This window comes from Lithobates pipiens, unplaced genomic scaffold (assembly GCF_037356315.1).
Source record: "Lithobates pipiens isolate NorthernLeopardFrog02 unplaced genomic scaffold, aLitPip1_a1.2 Scaffold_19, whole genome shotgun sequence".
NCBI lineage: Eukaryota > Metazoa > Chordata > Amphibia > Anura > Ranidae > Lithobates > Lithobates pipiens.
The window spans coordinates 100,389,479-100,412,526 of record NW_027507764.1 but is presented as its reverse complement, the minus strand read 5'-3'; positions in this window follow the sequence as shown (position 1 = coordinate 100,412,526).

The following is a 23,048-nucleotide window of genomic DNA, read 5'->3' as shown; positions in this document are numbered from 1 at the left end:
CCAAAACACACTATCAGGTTTCTGCTGATTTTTGTCTTCAGATTTACCAAAACCATGTAGTGCAAGGGCCTGTCTGATTGCACACACATTGAAAATCCTAAGGTTTGACCTCATATTATATGGTTTTGGTAAATCTGAAGACAAAAATCAGCAGAAAATCTGATAGTGTGTATGGGGCTTAACAGTGACTGTATCCAAGCAGATGCAGTCGCCATTCAGGTATTCTGGCAGCCATGGGTGGATTGGCTGTCTGAATACAATAAGTGGCAAGCAGATTCCTCCATCCTTGCTGTTTCATGTGGAACGGGGAACCAACTAATTTTTTTTCCAATAGATTTTTATTCAAAAGTTTAACAAAGTACAAACATACCAATGTGGTTGGACAAATATCAGAAAAAGGGCGCTCCCTCCAGTACAATCAAGAGCCTAAATGTTATGGAACTGGACCTAAATAAATTTGCCTAAAAGACTGGGCTTTCTTAATAAAGCATCTGTTTATCAAGAGCATAAACTTGGTGAGTGTAGTCACCCTATGACAAATATAGAATAGAGGCAGATCTATAAAAGAACATCACATTAGCAGTTAGTTAAATGGTAACACAACTACAGTCAAAGAAATGTGGCAGTTATAACAACAGGGATTACGTTTAGTACCTCAAGGCACAATGCCTTGCTCCCATAAATGATTAGGAGTGAGGAAGGCTCTATGTACCCTCCATATGCATCCATATAAAGACATTGGTTAGTAGTAAGGGAGCAGAAGAGATAGGGGAAGAGAGAGAGAAAAAAGGGGGGGAAAGAAAAGTGAATAGCAGTCTCCTAAATCCGGTCCCCAACCACAAGGCGCCCCAGCCCCTCAGGGGTATGGAGGTATTTAATGCAGGGGTTCCATACCTTCTTAAATCTGGTTTGTTTGTCTCTAAGAATACTTATTAGTTTTTCATTAATCATAATCCAGGATATTTTGTATTTAATCAGCATAACGTTGAGAGATAAGGGTTCGGAATTGCCTGGGGGTTTCATCCAAGAGGTCAGCTAACAAAGCCATTTTGGGAATTTTGGGTATGTTCTGTCCCATCACAGAGTAAATTAAATTGAATATTCTGATCCAAAATCTTGGGGCCTTCGGACAAGACCACCAGACATGGAACATATCTCCCTCATGGCCACATCCACAGAAACAGTGAGATGAGGCTCCAAGATAGATTTTCGTCAACCTCACCGGAACACCGGTGATACCATCTGGATAGCACCTTGTAGCTCGCTTCTACTAAAGAGGTATTGAGTATTCCTTTATGTAGCGAGGTTGACCACTGAGCCCACAGCTCCTCCTCTATTTTCTCATCCAGGTCTGATTCCCATGCGTTTGGTATGATGAATTACTACTTTGGCTACTGAAGAGGAGATATAGCGCAGAGATTCCTCAGCGCGATTCAGGACCATGTATACATTTCAAATAGAGTTCTAGTTGTTATGTCTATCTGGTCCTTACTGAAAGACTAGAGAATAAATAGTGAGAAGGAAATGAGTAACTTAGCACAAGCAAAAAACTTCACTAGGGGGTATCTCTAATGATTCTCGAAAATAGGGAGGCTTTACAATCCCTTTATGATCTATAAAATGTGCTATTCTGTAGAAGCCCTTGTTAATCCACAATGCAAATTGTTGAGGGTCCTGTCCTGGGTGGGGGGAATTGAGGGTTATTAAAAAGAGAAGCCACTGGAGAATGAGATTTCAAGGGCGAATCATTTGCATACTTTGTCCCAAAGATGTAGTGAGTGGAATAAGGAAGGACTTTATGATGGCCTGATTCTCCTTTGAGGAGGGCCACATCATGGAATCAACTATTTTCAGTCCGTGGCGCTGAACAAGAGAATCTAAGCATGATTGGCTAGCCTAAGATCAGAGGATTACTGGATTCTAGAACACTCATTTTCCTACGCAAGATAGGATTTTAAAGCTAAACTTTAAGCAAACAGCTAAACACATAGATGAAATTCACATACAGGAGCTGTTTTACCTGCCAAAGAATTTGTATTTCTATCCATCCAGTTCTGAAGTTTTCACAGCTCTTCTACACAACGCAGCCCTGCCTAGAAGGGCAGAAGACTGATGATATTATCTCTCTGTCACTCTTCTATCAGCATGGTCCTTGTTAGTCGCACTACAATACAACTGTACTATACTGTATAAGACGGCTTTCACACCAAGCCGCCCATAGCGCCGGCGGTAAAACGCCGCTATTTTTAGCAGCATTTTACCATCGGATTTGCAGCGCATTTCGGACACTAGCGGCCGAAAAAGGGTTAAAACCGCCCGCAATACACTGCAACAGCTGCGTTTTGCCGGCGGTATTGCAGTGCTGCCCCATTGATTTCAATGGGGAGCAGCTGTGGAGGAGCGGTAAACACACCACTCTTTCACCGCTCTAAAGAAGCTGCTGGCAGGACTTTTCCTGATGTCCTGCTAGCGCACCGCTCCAGTGTGAAAGCCCTCGGGCTTTTACACTGGAAACAATGGAGCAGCAGTTTAAGGGCGGATTGCAGGCGCTATTTGTAATGCTATAGCGCCTGCAAAATGCCCTCGGTGTGAAAGGGGTCTAGGGGACTGCAAGAGGCTGATGATAAGTAAAATTCAAATGTTTACATTTTAAAAGAATGCATTTATTAATTCATTAATAAATACAGAGCTGCAGTTATGTGTGTCTGTGGCATGTACCTGGTAAGAGGCCGAAGAGCTAAAAGATCTTCCCTTCAGGGCAGCCCTGAAGATGGTGACAGGAGGTGCTGTGCTCAAAGAAGCATGAGTATCAAGCTGAGGTAGCCTGAAGAGCTGAGATGATGACTACCTGATGAGGGCAGGACAGAGCAGGATCAACTGCAGACTGGTGTCTTTAAGAAGTAGCAGGTGGGTCTTGACAGAAGGGCAAGGTGGAGAGCAGAGTCAGGAACAAGGCCATGGGTCATGCACAGTAGATCAGTCAGGAGCAAAGGCAGGTTGCAGGGTCAGGAACAAGCCATGGCCATGCACAGGTAATCAGGCAGCAACAAGGTTAGTAGGACAAGCCAAATTAGTGCCAGGAGTGAACGCAAGACAAGTCCAAAGGAAATCCAATAACAATATACACAGGGGGACTGAGGATCATCCAGCAACCAGTGAGCAGGGCTGCCATCCTTATAAAGGCCAATAGGCGCCAGATCCTATCGCTTGTGCGCACGGAAGTGAACACAGTGTGTCCATGCTGTGTATTAGCCAAGGTGCCAGTTCTTCTCCATTTAGTCCCCTGACAATCTGCCTTAAGTTTAGTATTAAACACTATACCTCTTTTATTCTTGGCAAGCATCTGAAAAAAAGAGTCCTATTCAGCACCCTCAAACATGACCAAAAATTCTCTGTTTTAATATGCAAAATAACCTCTCAGTGTGGCTGTCCTAAAGTATATGTGAAGCCAATCACTAAAATCTCATGTAAGCTTTAACTTGTTAATGTAATTCCAAAAGTAATTTTCAATATTATTAAAGCAGAGCTCCAGGCACCAAATACTGTAGCTGATGACTTTTAATATTAGCACACTTACCTGTCCACGAATCCAGCGGTGTCTTCACCCGAGCCAATTTTTCAATCAGCTCTTGGGTGCTGCTGCCACCATCTTGGGTAAGGGGAACCAGCAGTGAAGCCTTACGGCTTCACAGCCGGTTCCCTATTGCGCATGCATGAAGCACACTGCACTTTGTAAATGGCCTGGCAGCGGGGGAAGGAGGAGGGCGGCCGCACTTCCCGATGAGTTTGCCATGGCGAAGTCAGCCAGAAGTGGGAGTGGGTACCTGTCAAAACCAGGTACCTGCTCCCCTCTCCCCTGCAACAGGTGCCAAATGTAGCAGAGGAGGGGGGGAGGAGGCAAATAAAAGGAGCTTCCACTTTTGGGTGGAGCTCCGCTTTAAATCTACAGCTTTTATTAAAATAATACCTGGTGATCCTTTCCTTATTAAGACACTTCCTTTTATAAAATGACACAGCTCTGTCCCTTTCTCCCAAATGTACTCCTGATTTTTTACCCTGTCACCCACTCTCACAGAGGTGACTACAAGCACCAGTGCCCACACATACAGTATGTCACAAGAGTGAGTACACCCCTCACATATTTGTAAATATTTTATTATATCTTTTTATGTGACAACATAAAGAAATGACACTTTGCTACGATGTAGTGAGTGAGTGTACAGCTTGTATAACAGCGTAAATTTGCTGTCCCTTCAAAATAACTCAACCCACAGCCATTAATGTCTAAACCGCTGGCAACAAGAGTGAGTACACCCCTAAGTGTAAATGTCAAAATTGGGCCCAATTAGCTATTTTCCCTCCTCAGTGTCATGTGACTGCATCAAATTTGGCTGCATGGCTATCGTCCCAGAAGGAAGCCTCTTCTAAAGATGATGCACAAGAAAGCCCGCAAACACTTTGCTGAAGACAAGCAGATTAAGGACATGGATTACTGGAACCATGTCCTGTGGTCTGATGAGACCAAGATAAACTTATTTGGTTCAGATGGTGTCAAGCGTGTGCGGCAGCAACCAGGTGAGGAGTACAAAGACAAATGTGTCTTTCATACAATCAAGCATGGTGGTGGTAGTGTCATGGTCTGGGGCTGCATGAGTGTTGCTGGCACTGGAGATACAGTTCATTGAGAGAACCATGAATGCCAACATGTACTGTGAAAATCTGAAGCAGAGCATGATCCCCTCCCTTCAGAGACTGGGCCGCAGGTCAGTATTCCAACATGATAACGACCCCAAACACACCTTCAAGACGACCATGACCTTGTTAAAGAAGCTGAGGGTAAAAGTGATGAACTGGCCAAGCATGTCTCCAGACCTGTGGGGCATCCTCAAACGGAAGGTGGAGGAGCGCAAGGTCTCTAACATCCACCAGGTCCGTGATTTCATCATGGAGGAGTGGAAGAGGACTCCAGTGCCAACCTGTAAAGCTCTGGTGAACTCCATGCCCAAGAGGGTTAAGGCAGTGCTGGAAAATATTGGCGGCCGCACAAAATATTGACACTTTGGGCCCAATTTGAATATTTTCACTTAGGGGTGTACTCACTTTTGTTGCCAGAGGTTTAGACATTAATAGCTGTGCGTTGAGTTATTTTGAGGGGACAGCAAATTGACACTGTTATACAAGCTGTACACTCACTACTTTACATTGTAGCAAAGTGTAATTTCTTCAGTGTTGTCACATGAAAATATATAATAAAATATTTACAAAAATTTGAGGGGTGTACTGACGTTTGTGAGATACTGTATTTCACAATGTCATCATTGGGAAGCTCTATCACTAGAGTACATACATGTCAGCCTGAAATGGCTGCAAAAAAACTGCAGGAAATAAGCAAGTATTTTTATTTAAAAACAAAAGTAATTTAGCAATCAGTTAAGGCTTACGTCTACTTCAAGAATAAGACACTGCACTTCCCCTACTCATTTTTATTGCTTGAACATGAACCCTTATGGGACCAGAACATTCAACTCTATTATGAAATGCTTGCTTTGGGCATGTAAAATGAACTGTTATCTGATGGCAATGGCCAGATACACTCACCGGCTGCCTTATTAGGTACATCTGTTCAATTGCATGATAACACAATTTTCTAATCAGCCAATCACATGGCAGCAACTCAATGCATTTAGGCATCTAGACGCTGTGAAGATGACTTGCTGAAGTTCAAACTGAGCACCAGAATTGGGAAAAAGGGGGATTTAAGTGACTTTGAATGTGGCATGGTTGTTGGTGCCAGATAGGCTGGTCTGAATATTTCAAAAACTGCTGATCTACTGGGATTTTCACACACAACCATCTCTAGGGTTTACAAAGAATGGTCCGAAAAAGAGAAACTATCCAGTGAGCAGCGGTTGTGTGGATGAAAATGCCTTGTTGATTTCAGAGGTGAATGGGCAGACTGGTTTGTTACAACCAAGGTATGCAGAATACTATCTCTGAACGCACAACACATCGAACCTTGAAGCAGATGTATTAGAACAGCAGAAGACCACACCGTGTGCCACTCCTGTCAGCTAAAACAGGAAACTGGGGCTACAATTCACACAGGCTCACCAAAATTGGACAATAGAATATTTGAAAAATGTTGCCTGGTCTGATGAGTCTCGATTTCAGCTGCAACATTCAGATGGTAGGGTCAGAATTTGGTGAAAACAACATGAAAGCATGGCTCCATCCTGCCTTGTATCAATGTTTCAGGCTGGTGGTCATAGTGTAATTGTGTGGGGGAAATTTTCTTGGCACACTTTGGGCACCTTAGTAACAATTAAGCATCATTTAAACGCCATGTCCTACCTGAGTATTGTTGCTGACCATGTCCATCCCTTTATGACTACAGTGTTCCCATCTTCTGATGGCTCCTTCCAGCAGGATAATACACCATGTCACAAAGCTCAAATCATGTCACTGCTGGTTTCTTGAACATGACAATGAGTTCACTGTACTCCAATGGCCTCCACAGTCACCAGATCTCAATCCAGTAGAGCACCTTTGGGATGTGGGGGAACTGGAGATTCACATCATGGATGCTATCATGTCAATATGGACCAAAAACTCTGAAGCATGTTTCCAACACCTTGCTGAATCTATGCCAAAAAGAATACAAAGAGGTTGTAAACCCATGGGGAGAAAAACAAAACAAAAGAAAAAAAAAACCTGCAAGACAAAGGCATAATGAGCTAGTATGCATAGTATTGTAGCTCATTATGATATATTTACCTTAGATCGAAGCCCCTGCAGCGGTCCCGGCACACCACTTTGGCCGGCGACATGTCTCCCGGAGTTACTTCTGGGTTACTTCCGGCGCTGTGATTGGCCGGAGCCAAGATGACATCCCTCCCACGCATGCACGTGGGAGCCACTGGTCATGTCAGCTGAAGCAACAGCATGAAAGAGCCATTGGCACATGCTCATACAGGGGATATCTCTGTGTAGGTTTAGGAAATATCCATGGTAGCTACAGGTAAGCCTTATTATAGGCTTACTTGTAGTAAAAAGTGGTTGTAAAGGGTTTACAACCAATTTAAGGGAGTTCTGAAGGCAAAAGGGGATCCAACCCGTACTAGCAAGGTGTACCTAATAAAGTAGCCGGTGAGTGTATATCATTTAAAATAAGTATTCCTAGGCTGCACCATTGTAAAATAATATTAAAAGGACCTTTTCCATAACATTCCAATTAGGTTAACAAAACGACTTCATGTTTATAATCTATCCTGCAATTGAATGTTATTAAATATTACCTTTCCTTTTTGCTCTGAAACTATTTATGATTATTTAAAACTACAGCAAAAAATCTAAATTCTCTTACTTAAAGAGTATGTGAACCCAACATTTCATATTCCAGATATGTGCCTGTTGTATCATGTACTTGAAGGCAAACACATCCTGTTATTTTTGTTTTGTTTCCTTTGTGTGAAATCCCTGGTGTTCCTGTCAGCCCTCTGCTTTCCTATGAAAAACTGACCACACTTAGTAGGAGAGCACACCGTGGTCAGTTCTTTAGCTATGCTGGGAACTCAGCCTAATCTCCTCAAAGGATCAGACCCGTCCCCACACATACCCCTTCACAGCCATTTGCTGGGAAGATCAGTGTGTTGCTGTTTCTCCTCCCCCAGCTCATATGCAGCTGAGAACAAAGGGAATGTGATCATTTATAAGGTATTTTTATACCTATACATACATGTTTTGCCTTTTATTTCTATTTTAAACTGAATGTTTTTTTTACAAGGTGAGGGTTTACAATCCCTTTAAGCTGGCCACACACATTTTCTCATTGGGGGACCCTGTCAGCTGCCTCCTGCTCAACATCCCGTGATTAAAAAGTCGGAGGAGCTGACTAACTGAACCGCAGATGCATCCAATCAGATGCAGTTGCTGTTTGGGCATTCATATTTTGCATGGAGCTTTTTATTTATTTTTTATTTTTGTATATATATATATACATTTTAGGGAGAGAATATTGATTAGCTTTAATGGCAGGTGTAGAAGGTATATGGAAAACAGACAAAAATTATTAAAAACAATGGCATTTCTTGGTTACAGCAGAGACACAGTCACACCACCAGGGAAATGGCAGTATCATGTTATGTGACATCCATATCCTTGGAGACTTCTCTCCCACGTCATGCTTGAAAGCACCATTGATCCATTGATTACAAGCATGAAAAGCTGAGTGCTCAAGCGTTATTAAGCTAAGTTATTCATGCACGTGACGGGCCCCCAGGGGCCACGGGCAGGGAGGAGCCTTTTAATTCTATAAGTATCTCATAATTACACAAGAGACTTCTTCTCAAAGCTACAATATACAATAGTCAGGTGTGTTTTGTACTAGAAACCTGACCTGTTATATGACCACAGGGATCATGTTATACTTCAATGCTGCTACTGATGTGTGGCAAAGTGAAAAAAAAATTGCATTACAGATACAAACTAAGCCAAGTATTTTAAAAACAAAACATGGCAAGAAACATCAGGTTAAAAAAAAGAGTGTGGAAAGAAAGAACTTGCTACAGCACTGCGTCAATTTAACTGACAATTGCGCGGTCATGCAACGTTGTACCCAAACAAAATTTAAGTTATTTTTTCCCACAAATAGAGCTTTCTTTTGGTGGTATTTGATTAACTGCGGTTTTATTTTTTGCTCTATAAACAAAAAAAGGCTGACAATTTTGGAAAAACAGATTTTTTATATTTTGCTATAATAAATATCCCCAAAAAATATATTAAAAAAAAATAATTTCTTCCTCAGTTTAGTCCAATATGTATTCTTCTACATATTTTTGGTAAAAAAAAAATCTCAATAAGCGTATATTGATTGGTTGTGCAAAAGTTATCGCGCCTACAAAATAGGGGATAGATTTATGGCATTTTTATTATTATTATTTTTTTAATAGTAATGGCGGCGATCTGCGATTTTTTTTTTTTTATCCTGACTGCGACATTGAGGACAGATGGGACATTTTTGACACTATTTTGGGACCATTGACATTTATACAGTGATCGGTGCTATAAAAATGCACCGATTACTGTGTAAATGTCACTGGCAGGGAAGGGTTTAAACACTAGGGGCGATCAAGGGGTTAAGTGTGTTCCCTCAGCATGTTCTAACTGTAGGAGGGATGGGCTCACTAGACCATGACAGAGATCACTGGGAGCAGTAGATCCCTGTCATGTTGCTAGGCAGAACAGGGAAATGCCTTGTTTACATCCGTGCCATGATCGAGGGCTACCGGCCGAATATTGGGTCCGCGGGACCCGCGGTCATGCCCCCGCTAGCCGCCGATGATGGAGTAAGTAATTGTGCTCACTCGTGCCACTTTGCCAGCAAGTGGTTAGAAAGGCAGACACTGAAATCAATGTAAAACTAGTAAAAAAAGAGAAAGGTACACATGGACAATATTCAAACCAATATAAGGGGGGCTTCAGCTGCCTGGGCTTCTACTAGAGCTGCACGATTCTGGCCAAAATGAGAATCACAATTTTTTTTTGCTTAGAATAAAGATCACGATTCTCTCACAATTCAAATGGTGTAACATCATCTTTCAAATCATACAAAAAAAATGGGCTAACTTTACTGTTTATTTTTTTTTTATTCATTTAAGTGTATTATTTTCCCAAACAATTGCATTTGAAAGACCACTGTGCAAATACAGTGTGACATAAAATATTGCAACAACCACCATTTTATTCCCTAGAGTCTCTGCTAAAAAATATATATATATATCATATGTTTGGGGATTCTAAGTAATTTCCTAGCAAAAAATAATGATTTTAAACTTGAAACCAACAAGTGTCAAAAAAAGGTTTAGTCTTTAAGTGGTTAAACTGCCCTCATTTACAGATCATTTGTTCCTTTGATCTAAAAAAACAAAACATTGCAATGTTTAGAGTTAGCTCTGCAGCTGAGGAATGTTGTGAAACTTGGCAGACTGCCTGTTTTTTGTTTTTTTTTTGCTGTCAGATTGAGCAGAGAACTCTCTGCATAGAAGCGAGAAAATTCTTTGTTAAGATAGCAAGGGAAAAAATCGCCACCTCGATTCTTAACGATTAATCATACAGCTCTAGCTTCTAGTGTGTTGCTGTAAGGGGGGAAGGGCTGCATCCAGGTAAGCCTGCTCTTAAACTGTCAGAAACCATGAAATCAGACCAAGACAGAAGTACTGTTATCACACTTGTTTAATAATAAAAGTAAATAGAACAAACAAAGTCAAAGCAAAGCCAGAGTTAAAGAACCGGAATGGATAGTCAGACAAGCCAAACGCCAGGGAGCCGAAGATGAGCATAGTAAAACAGCAAGCAGGATCTAAAGCCAGAAGGGATGTCAGCTAAGTTTTTTTTTTTTTTTCAAAAGTTTTTATTGATTTTATACAAGTAAGTTTACAGCAGGCTTTAAATATACATATTGATTATGAACAGAATGAACATGAACAGGGAGAACATACATTCAAGTATTCAATTGTACATTGTTTTAACGTATAGTAGTATTTGTATTGTCCAACTCTAACCAACAGTTTGTGTAATTTAGGCATATGTTTACTGGGACTGTGTGTCTGTAAGGGTTCTCCTATTGTGCTCTGCTCATAAGAAGATCTATAATTGGGGGTTTAGTAGGTGTTGGTTAGGGTATGTGTCCATGTGTCAGCAGTTGTCCCTTGTCCTAAGAAGGAGGTTCTATCATGTTCGGTCTAAATTTTCATAGTGATAGAGACTTAGGGGAGGTGTAAGCGGGTAGCGTTGTCGGTGGCGACCTGTCCAGGTCATTAAATATAGGTTAATTATTTATCAAGGGGGGGACATGAGGTTGGGAGAAGGTGGGGTAGGTCGTGGGGCATAAATATGGTACTGGGGTATCCGAGAATGGGGAGGTCTGGAAACGTGAGTTTATGCAAATGAAATGTATGGGTGGAGGGGTGAAAGGTGGGGAGGAGGAGGGGTGAAATCTGGAAGATTACTATTGTGGGAGTATTCAGTGATATGGGAGTAACTGTGTATCTCTCTTGCCTCCCTGGTGGAGGCTCCCATCAGGTCCATGTTTGCTGATCAATGTCATGGGTATCTGGCATGCCTATTTACAAAGTCATTTTGGATTTTGATTGGAAGGATAGCGAGTTTGCATGTTCATTTTCATTGGTGAGTTTAAGAACATTTGACTTAAAGTCTTTACTTATTTGAGGATAAGAGGAGGGAGTATTCTGGCGTTGATCGGAAATGTATCCAACATGCCCATTTAGAATTAAATCTGTGCGGGGAGTCTCTTGCTATATGAATCAATCCTTCCATTTCAGTGATTTTATAAATTTTGTTAATCCATTCTTTGATGGAAGGGGGTGTTTGGGATTTCCAGTGTGTAGGAATGCACTGCTTCGCTGCAGTGATCATGTGCATCGCAAGCAATGTAGTAGATATTCGGTAGGAGTTCTTTCCAAATTGTAAGTGGTGATATGTGCAATTGTCCTGTGTACTTCCATCCAGAACGTTTTTATGTAGGGGAAGTCCCACCATATGTGAAGTAGGGTTCCTGGTTGGTCATTACATCTCCAGCATTCCTCTGGGATTGCAGGATTGATTCTATGTTGTAAGGCGGGTGTACGATACCGAGTTTGGAATTTGAATCCACTCTCCTGAGTAGTCACATTGATGGAACCTTTATGAATGTTAAGGTTCATTTTCTCCCATTGTTCCGGCGACAGGGATAGAGGCAAGTCTCTCTCTCAGGCGGCGCATATTGTCGAGTCGTTAGGTTTACAATCTGTGAAGAGAAGGGAGTGTGTGGTTGATATCAAGTGTAATTGCGGTGTTTTCTGTAAGCAGCAGTGTTTAAAGGGTGACAATTGTCTAGAACACGAAGATTTCCTGTCTAGGTTTCATAAGAAATGAGTGGTCAGGAGATACGTCCATTCTGGTATCTGTGGTTTATCATGTCTAGGTGAGAGTTGGGATGCTGAAAGAATTTTCTCTTGGTTGTAAAAGTCGTGTGCTAGGATCTTTCCTTCAGTCCAGTGTTGTATCAAGAAGTTGGCGTGCATGTCTGGAAGGAAATCTGGGTTCAGTCTGAGTGGGGACATCGGGCCTGGAATTGGCAAGATGGAGGAGCGTTTGCAAGTCTTGTGAAAGCTTAGTATTGTTGGACTGATCAGAGGGTGTCATTTCAGTTTGGTGAGGAAGTGGCGTTCTAGAATCCATGGCATCGATGCTAGTGAGAGATTCTGAAGGAATCCTTCAGTCTCACTCAATCTTCTGTGGGTCCATGGAGGTTCCAATCTAAGATTCTAGTCATATCTACAGCTTTGAGGTTGGATATTAGACCAAATTTTCAGAATTCTTTGAGTAGAGCAGGGTTCTTAGTATTTGGATGAGTGAGAGATAGAAGGATATCGTCCGCGTAAGCAGCTAATTTGTATTCTCTGTGGCCAGCGGTTACCCCTCTCATGTCTGGGTTTTGACGTAAAGAGAATATAGGAGAGGTTTGAGCGTGAGGACAAAGAGGGTGGAGGCAAGAGGACATCCTTGCCTCGTTCCGTTGTGGATGGGGAAGGCATTCGACAGGGTGTTATTTACTCTAATATTGTCTGAGGGTTGGGCATACAAGGAAAATATAAGGTCAAGCATGTGAGGTCTTAATCCTAGGTTTTTGAGGACAGCGGCCATGTAATCCCAAGATACCCTGTCGAATGCCTTCTCCGCATACAATGAAAGAAAAAAAACCCTCCTGTTTGGAGGTGGTCATATAGGGGTGTAGGATGATAGCTTTTATAGTGTTGTCCCTGGCTTCTCTTCCAGGGACAAAACCAACTTGATCCCGGGAAATGATTGATGGGAGCAGTGGAAGTAGTCTATTGGCCAAAATTTTGGAAAAGATCTTAATGTCCACATTAAGTAAAGATATAGGCCTATAGCTTGCCGGTTGCGTTGGATCTTTGTTGTCCTTAGGTATGACCGTAATATGTGCTTGTAACATTCCTGGTGTGAGTGGTCTGGTTGCTGACAAGGAGTTAAAAGCTTTTAGGAAGGGAGTACTAAGTGTGTTAAAGAATGTTTTAAAATAGACAGCAGACAGGCCGCTTTTGCTAGCCTTCAAGCTTTTGATGGCTTCTTTGAGTTCCTATGTAGTAATCAGGCTGAGCCCTGACATAAGCTAGCTATACGCTTGTAGATTTTTGAATGAAAATGTATACAAAAAATTGTATGAAAAATCTCTTTATGTTTGACGGCCTGACGAATGTCCTGCGAAAACACCATTTGCTTTAACATTTGATTTTGGAATGAGTGGACTTTTCTGAAAAAAATAAAAAACAGATACAAAGTTGTTCATTCAAGAAAAAAAACATCTTGGGATCTGTAGTCATGGGTAGCAGACCTGGCTTTATCACTGCTAGGAAACATGTACCCGCAACTAGGATGTGGGTATACATGGAGCACAGATTTTGAAAAAAAAAAGGACATTTTTAAGGATTCAAAATTTTTTTTTTTAACAAGCAATTCTGTTTTAGAACACGAATAAACAATGTCTGTGCTGGTCTTCTTTTTCAACCAACTGCTAGCAATGAAAATTATATACCTAAACTCCTAGTAATCAACTATACAGAGTTGCAGCTCAGGCTGCTGTATATTTGATTCTGATTTATAAATAATCTTCCACCAACAAAAATAGACAGATAGATAAATACTTTATTGTCATTGCAACGCAAATTGCAATGAATTTCTAGAAAAGCTCCACATATATGTAAACATAATCAAAATAATCAAGGGGTTTTCCTATACTTTAACGGCGCTGGGAAAATTGTCCAAAAATTGTTTGGAAAAAGGTGTGGGAAGGAAATAACCGGACTCCAGAATCTGGTTTCAGGCTGAATTTATTATTGTGTTTAAGATGCCTGAGGTTAGTTCTTAGTTCTAAATAACAGTCAGTTCAAAGAGCAAAGAGTTTATGTATGTTTTGCCAGCACAAAATGACCTGTTTAAATGCAAACAAATGTTAGTGTTTTCTGGTTATTACTGCAAAACACTATGGGGTACATTGAATTCACACATTAGAAAAATAAAGAATTTTGTTAGTTTTAGCAAAAGACAGAATTTCTTTCATTTTCCCATAGCACGTATTTTTTCTCTTGAGTACATGTCTATAGAACACTTATTTGTTCAGTAAATAATGAGCACATTTGGCCTCAAACTGTGATGGGAAAGCATATTGAATGTTGGTGCGGGTTGATGAAAGTAGCCGGGCGAAGTGCTGGGGCACACCGCAAGGTGATTAAAAGGACCTGCAGGCACCCATTGCTGATAGTTCTAGGTGGAAGCATTTGATGTCAAAAGCAGGTTTAAGAAAAGTGTTCCTCCACATACCACGGCATATTAACTGTAGTACCAACAGCCAGATGCTTTTAATTATCTGGGATAATAGTATTTTTTGATTTACTGTCTATAAATGAGAAACTCCAAATCCAATTTCGTAGCTCTAAACACGATCATCTTAACCTCTTCACCAACACTTATAGTCATACTCCTCCGGAAAAAAAAATTTCTCTAAAGGAAACATCATTACAGAACAGGGAGAAATTATACACACTCTCAAAGAAAATAACAAGTGTAATTAATAAATTAAAGCTCAACACCAGCCCCCCCCCCCCTCCCCATTCATGCACCCCTACAATATAGAATAAATATATAAATATAAATATATATATATATATATATATATATATATATATATAGCACCCTGGTGTTTAGGCAGGGTTGCTAACAAATTTAGTTTGCCGGGTAGTAATTGTCCTGGCTAATTGGCTAATTGTGATCCACTGATTTCTCTATTATTCTGGAATTGCTGCACCTTTTCTCTTTTGTCACTAGGTGGCAGTGGGGCTGGTGACAATAGATTGACAAGGGCATAGCAAGGTCAGACCATGAATATATGGGGTGTCTCAGCCAATTGGCAGGGGTTTCTTTAGTCCCTTGGCCTGCTGGGAGAGCCTATTCATTTGGGTGGAGTCAGGTAGACATGCTTCGGTGCTACCTGGACAGCTGTCTAGGTGTACGTGTGTTATGTCCGCCCGGGTTGCTAGGCCAGAAGCAGCGTAGGATTGGGAATGCAGGATTGGAGTCCAGCCGAGTTGCGAAGGTTCATCCGGACAGGGAACCAGTTGTGGTCGGAGGTAAAGGGGAAGCAGTCGCCACTAAGGGACCATCCACCTTATTACAGGAGACTACTGTGAGTAAGCTTGAGCAAGTACCAGAACAGTGTTCTCACCAGGCGGGGACGATAAAGAAGTGAGAAAGCTTCAGTGAGTGCCAAGCCAGGGACCCAGCAGGTTAGAGGTGGGTGACGATTGAGGAGTATACAGTGGGTTAGCTGTGGAAGAGCTCAGGAGATCCGATGACGAAGGGTATCTGGAAGTATAGTGGGAGACTGGGAGCTCAGTGAGTGAAGACCTACAGTGGGATACTGTGAGATAAGAGAAGAACTATTCTGTGTTAGCAAGAGTTGTGTACGACTACCTTTAGTGACTGTTACAAGTTTAGTTGTGATAGGAGACAGCGGTCCTACCTATACAGATGTGGCCTCTGGCTGGAGGCCTTTCCCTGTATAGCTGTCTACCTATAGTGTCTTGGAGTCTGCCAATTAATATTGCATCTACCCAAGGGTGTCCTGGCCCTAACCCGCTCTCCCATAGTTCTTGTTAAGAGACAATAAATCTCTTGCTCGCCTTCAAGTAACTAGCGCCCAATTGTTCCATGTTGCATTACACCCACTATGCCTAGTAACCCGCTTACAAAGAAGAACGTCAACTGTCCCTGACTTTGAAGGTCACCAACAGCCCCTTAGAGGTCTGGGAGATTACTACATATATCTATCTTTTATCCAGGTCCAGTGACGTCATAGGTCCTCTTCTTCCTCCAGCGATAGATCCTGAATGAAGTGGTGCTGCTCTCTGTGCAGCATTCCTCTGTAAATCCAGAATGAGAGGCAGAGCCTTGTCACCCTGGGCTCACAGGAAGGGGGTTGAATGCCTCTGGGTGTCATTCAACCTGGAAGTGGAGTGCCACCATACTGCTGGAACAATGAGACTTCAGGGAACAGCTCTGGGGAATGGATGAGAAGAGCAGCAAAAGGTGCTTTTTTTTTTTTTAAAGAGTTACTGGGGGATCCAGTTTTTTTTTTTTAAAGTTGAAATTGGGCTTTAAGTATGAATTCAGTGACCAGTAAAGCAGACTTTGTGCTCCCCTGATGAAGCCACAGATTGGCGAAGCATGTTGGGAGTTTGATTATGATGTGTTTTTAGCATAATACAAATAATTATAGTTCTGATCAACAGGTAACAAGAAACGTCACGGAAAGATAAAGAAAAATAAGAAATGAAAAGAGATGGATGTTGAATAAAGTTTTATATATATATATATATATATATATATATATATATATATATATATATAGGTATATAATTATGTTCTCGCCCTTTTAACCCTTTATCTAAGAATAGCTTTACAGAAAAGGGAGTCAGAGTATTGTAAGCAGTTTTGGGATTTTTATTTTAATAAAGATAAAAAAAGATACATTTAATAGATCTGGACTTGGGATGTGAAGCACAGACCCCCTTGTACTTTGTAGTATAAAGCATCACCCCATCTCCCCATCATCTAAATTTTTTGTGCATACATATCTTTGGCAGCTAGTTTTTTCAGTGCTTAGGTCTAGGGTCTAGAGCTTTTAGACCACACCTTCCTGGTGTCCAGCCGTTTCATGCCAGTTCACCTCTGGCATCTAAGAGTGTTGTAATATGGATATTTCTTTACTGTATACTACTACTACTATATTTTAGTTTTTTTATTTTTACTGTCCAGTTCAAGCTGTGGGCAGAGAGGTGAACGGGTTTTAATGCTTAGTCGCAACAGAATTAAGCCATGTAAATCTGACTTTATTATCTAGCAGAGAAGTGTAATTCTGAAGACTGGATGGACAGTAATACAAATCCTTTGACAGGTAAACAGCCCCCATATATGCATTTTAAAATGTTTGCCTTGAATTCCTAAATTAGCAAAAGGAGTTCCGAATGAGAGGTTGTATACTATTGGCCTTTAGTTCCAGGAGATATTGTCTACAAGACCGTGAACGACAGGTGCATGAATGGAAGAACAAGGTCACGTTTTGTATGTATCATGCTTTGTATTAGCATTCCACAATAGCTGTCACTCACCAGTCTCTAATTTTACAGCCTGGATGATTTGTCCTTGAGCTCATGGGCGTCCGCAGCAGGGGGCAAGGGGGGTCAAGTGCCTCCCCCCCCCGGAATCCCCAAGGTGTTGCAGCCGCCGCCATGCTGCATTTTTTTTACTGAGTCCGCCGGCGGCTGCATCCTCCGCTCTCTTCTCTGGATCACAGAGCTGGCTGCCTCTGTGTTCGGCGGTCACTCTGTAACATGGCCCCGCCCCCCAGACCTGCTTGTGTGATAGTAGAGAGAATCAACATTCCGCCTATCACACGAGCTGGTCTGGGGGGGGGCCATGTTACACAGCGGTACACAGCCAGCCAGCGCTTTTATCCATAGGAGGAGATGCTGCAGGTACAGCCCGCCCTGTGTGCCACAGTGCCTGGATAGGAGGATGGAGGGGGCTGCAGGGGCCCCCCCTGCCAATTCTCCTATCCAACTTATTTTACTGTCCCCAGTTCACCTTGTGCTCCCTGCACCCCCAATGCTCCTCCACCACACTCTCCTGCCCCCCGTGCACTCCTCCACCACACTCTCCTGCCCCCCATTGCTCTCCTCCACCGCCACACTCTCCATGCCCCCCCCAGTGCTCTCCTCCACCACCACACTCTCCTGCCCCCCCCCAGTGCTCTCCTCCACCACCACACTCCCCTGCCCCCCCTCAGTGCTCTCCTCCACCACCACACTCTCCTGCCCCCCCAGTGCTCTCCTCCACCACCACACTCTCCTGCCCCCCCCCCAGTGCTCTCCTCCACCACCACACTCTCCTGCCCCCCGTGCTCTCCTCCACCACCACACTCTCCTGCCCCCCCAGTGATCTCCTCCACCACCACACTGTCCTGCCTCCCCCAGTGCTCTCCTCCACCACAACTCTCCTGCCCCCCCCAGTGCTCTCCTCCTCCACCACACTCTCCTGCCCCCCCCCCAGTGCTCTCCTCCACCACCGCACTCTCCTGCCCCCCCCAGTGCTCTCCTCCACCACCACACTCTCCGCCCCCCCCGTGCTCTCCTCCACCACCACCACACTCTCCTGCCCCCCCCAGTGCTCTCCTCCACCACCACACTCTCCTGCCCCCCCCAGTGCTCTCCTCCACCACCACACTCTCCTGCCCCCCCAGTGCTCTCCTCCACCACCACACTCTCCTGCCCCCCTCCACAGTTCTCTCCTCCCCTGTTCTTGCTGTCCCCCCTGCTCTCCCCACCCTTCTCTAGCCACCATCCCAGTGCTCTCCACTCCCCCACGTTCACCCCCCAGTGCTCCCCCCACAGTGCTCTCCACTCCCCCCAGTGCTCTCCCCCTTGTCCCCCCCAGTGCTCTCCTTAACCACCCCCCACAGTTTTCTCCTCCCCTGTTCTTGCTGCCCCCTGCTCTCCAGCTCTCCCCATCCTTCTCTACACTCCGCCCAGTGCTCCCCCCGTCCGTCCCCTCACAGTGCTCTCCACTCCCCCCAGTCCTCTCCCCTCCGTGCTCTCCCCCTGTTCTCCTCCCCAGTGCTCTCCCCCCTGTTCTTTACCCTCCAGTGCTCTCCCCCCTGTTCTCCCCCCCGTTCCCTCCACTCCCCCCAGTGCTCTTCCCCCCCAGTGCTCTCCTCCCCCCCAGTGCTCTCCTCTCCCCCAGTGCTCTCCTCTTTCTGCCCCCTGGTGTTCTCCAGCCCCCCCCCCCCAGTGCTCTCTACACTCCGTGCTCTCCACCCTGTTCTTTTTGGCTGCCCCCAGCACTCTCCACTCCCCACCCCTGTACTCTCCACTCCCCCTGCATTTTGCCCCCACCCATGTGCTCTCCAACCCTACCAGTGCTCTCCAGTCCCCCGTGCTTTCCATCCCTGTTCTTTCTGGCCCCCACTGGTGCTCTCAAGCTCCCCACCATTGCTCTCCACTCCCCCCTGCTCTTTGTACCCCCCCAGTACTCTCCAGCCCCCATGCTCTCCACCCCTGTCCCCCCCCCCCCAGTGCTCTTCACCACCCCACACTCTTAGCCCCCCCAGTGCTCTCAGCCTACCGTGCTCTCTACCCCTGTTCTTATTGGCCCCCCCAGTGCTCTCAAGTCCCCACCCCTGTGATCTCCACTCCCCCTCACTCTTTGCCCCCACCCATGTGTTCTCCAACCCCGCCAGTACTCTTTGCTCCCCCTTGTCTCCAACTCCCACCCAGTGCTCTCCACTTCCCCAGGACCAGAGGACAGGCTGACTGGGGCTGGAAAATGAGGACAGCTGAGGGTCCAGGTGGCCAGGGACCACTCCATCTCACAGCAGACAGATCCTCTGGAAGGAGCATCGTCCCCATCCAAAACGAGAACAGACCTTGCCTGCTGCTGGCCATCATGGATATCCTGCTGGCATGCAAGGTACTGTACCGAGCATCAACAACACACCTTCCCACAGACAGGGACTGCAGACTGGAACATGGGGCACAGGAGGGGCTGCGATGATTGACACAGTGAGGCTGCATTCACGGCACAGTAAAGCTGCATTTGATGGACACAGTGAGGCTGCATTTGATGGACACAGTGAGGCTGAATTTGATGGACACAGTAAAGCTGCATTTGATGGACACAGTGAGTTTGCATTTGATGGACACAGTGAGTTTGCATTTGATGGACACAGTGAGTTTGCATTTGATGGACACAGTGAGTTTGCATTTGATGGACACAGTGAGTTTGCATTTGATGGACACAGTGAGGCTGCATTTGATGGACACAGTGAGGCTGCATTGGTGGGCACAGTGAGGGTGCATTTGATGGGCACTGGTGAGGCTGCATTGAGCTCTTGCATCAAGTTTGCAATCTCTGACCATCCCCTGTAGCATGTCTGCAGTCTCTGAGGGAGCATGGAGAGGAGTCAAGGGTGGGAGCACCACCAGGATGGGGGTCATGGGAGAAGTCAGACTTGTGTGGACTGTGGACAGGAGACTATAGGATAAAACCAGAGTAGGGATGAGCTTCGTGTTCGAGTCGAACATACGTTCGACTCGAACATCGGCTGTTCGTCCGTTCGGCGAAGTCCGAACATTTTGGTCCATTCGCGCCAAATTCGTGTGGCGCTCACGGCCCACAATGCACTGCGATGGCGCAGTGCATTGCTGGCTCATGATTGGCCAAGCATGCACTGTGACCCCGCATGCTTGGCCAATCGCAGGTGCCAGCAGCGAGGAGAGCCATGATTGGCCACAGGCAGGATGCCTGTGGCCAATCATAGCTCAGGCTGTGTAGTGCACGCCCCACACTATATAAGGCCGCCGGCGCGGCGGCCTTGTGTAGTGTGTTGGAGTCTGAAGCAGTGGGTGTTCTGTGTACCTTCAACACAGTACACACCGATCGTTTTCGGCCGATTTTCGATCTTGCTGTTGTGTAGTGGTTATTGTCTGCGTGCCCTGACCGCAGTATACACCGCTATATTCACCTCACCTATATAGCTAGTGATCTATCTTTTATAATAGAGCTTGCAGTCAGTAGTGTTAGGAGATGTGCTGTCTGCGTGCTCTGTACCCAGTACATACCGCTATATCCACCTACATAGCTGTTCTCTATTTGAGCCCACTTGCCATCTGCAGGAGTTATTGGAAGTTGTGTGTGCCTCCAGCACAGCACAGTATACATCTGTATATACCCCTTTATCTCTGGTGTTCTATAATAAAGGCATCTGCAGGAGTTAGTGGGTGTTGTGTGCCTCTAGCACAATATACACTACCCAACTGCTTTTTTTTTTTACCCAACTCCCTTCAGGCCATTACCATGTCTGGAAGGCCAGCAAGGAGAGGCAGACAGGCGCGAGCCGATAAAAGAGGGCAAGCAGGCTCTGTGTCTAGAGACAACAGTGCTGGTCGTGGACGCGGTGCATTGTCATCAGCACGTGGCCATGGGACACGCTTGTCCTTCTTTTCGGCAGCTGGACATGTTGAGCCGCAACATGCCAACAACTTGGTAGAGTGGATGACCAAGCCCTCTTCATCCTCCTCATCCTCTCTCACCCAGGCTCAGGGTACTAGCAAAGCAGCTGCCAACGCATCGTCTTCCCTCCTCTCAATGTCATCATCAGTGACTCCTTCCCTAGACCCACCACGTCCTCCTGAGGAGTCTCCTGAACTCTTTGAGCACAGTGTTGGGTACATGCTCCAGGAGGATGCCCAGTGTTTTGTGGGCTCTGATGATGACACTCAGCTAGAGGAAGGCAGTAGCGTGAGCGCAGAGAGAGGGGATGCTCAAGAAGGACAGCAATCTGGCAGTCATGTTCCACAAGCTGCAGCATACTGCCAGGTTTGCTACAGCGATGAAGAGGGAGGGGATGATGAGGGCACTGACTCCACGTGGGTGCCTGGAAGGAGAGAGGAGGAGGAGGAGGAGGAGGAGGCACATGTCCAACGAGGCAGGATGCCCTCCGGGTGCCAGCTTAGGGGCAGCACACCGACTGAATCACACCGCAGAGCTCTGCCTGTGCAGAGCGCTGTCTCTGCGCGTTATTCTAAAAGTTCTTTGGTGTGGGCCTTTTTTGAGACGAGTGCATCAGATCACACCGCTGCTATTTGCAACATATGTCTCAAGCGTATCTCACGTGGCCAAAACATCAGCCGCTTGGGCACCACATGCTTGACCAGACATATGTTGACCTGCCATGCAGCTCGTTGGCAAGCGTACCTCAAAGACCCACACCAAAGAACAAAGCGGACGTCTCCTTGCTCCTCATCAGCTGGCATCTCCAACCCCACTAGACCTTCAGTCCTCTCTGAAACCTGCTCTGAGAGGAATGAAGGTGTAGAATTAGGTGTGTCACAGCCAAGTGCTTCCGGGAACTCTGCTAGCGGTACACCCACGTCCGATTATAGCAGGCAAATGTCCCTGCCCCAGCTGCTGGACCGGCGAAAGAAATTCACTCCCAGCCATCCACATGCCCAGCGGTTGAATGCTAGCTTGGCTAAATTGCTAGCACTTCAACTGCTGCCTTTTCAGTTGGTAGACTCGGCCCCCTTCCGTGAGTTTGTACAATGTGCGGTTCCCCAGTGGCAGGTCCCCAAACGCCACTTTTTCTCACGGAAGGCGATTCCGGCTCTCTACCGGCATGTGGAAGGCAATGTCTTTGCCTCGCTGGACAGGGCGGTCAGTGGTAAGGTGCATATTACCGCTGACTCATGGTCCAGCAGGCATGGACAGGGACGTTACCTGTCTTTCACGGCCCATTGGGTCACTCTTCTGGCAGCTGGGAAGGATGCAGGACAAGGTGCAGTAGTGTTGGAGGTTGTTCCGCCACCACGCCTCCAAAATGCTACTATTGGTTGTGACACACCTCTCTCCTCCACCCCCCCCTCTTCTTCTTCCTCCATGGCCTCTTCCAGTGCTCTGTCCTCAGAACCAGCGGTGCTCCGTAGGCGTTCCAGGGGCTACGCAAGTACGCAGGCAAAACGATGCCATGCCGTGCTTGCGCTGGTTTGTTTGGGGGACAGGAGCCACACTGGGGCGGATGTTTTGTCAGCTCTGCAGGAGCAGGCCGAGAGGTGGTTGACGCCACGCCAGCTTAAGCCAGGAATGGTCATTTGCGACAATGGCACCAACCTCCTCTCCGCCCTCCGACAGGGACAACTGACCCATGTGCCCTGTGTAGCTCATGTCCTTAACCTGGTGGTGCAGCAGTTCTTGGGCAGGTACCCCGGCTTACAGGATGTCCTGAAGCAGGCCAGGAAAGTCTGTGTGCATTTCTGCCGATCATTTAATGCCTGTGCTCGGCTGGCTGAGCTCCAAAAGGAGTTGAACCTGCCCAAGAACCGCCTTATATGTGACATGCCCACCAGATGGAACTCAACATT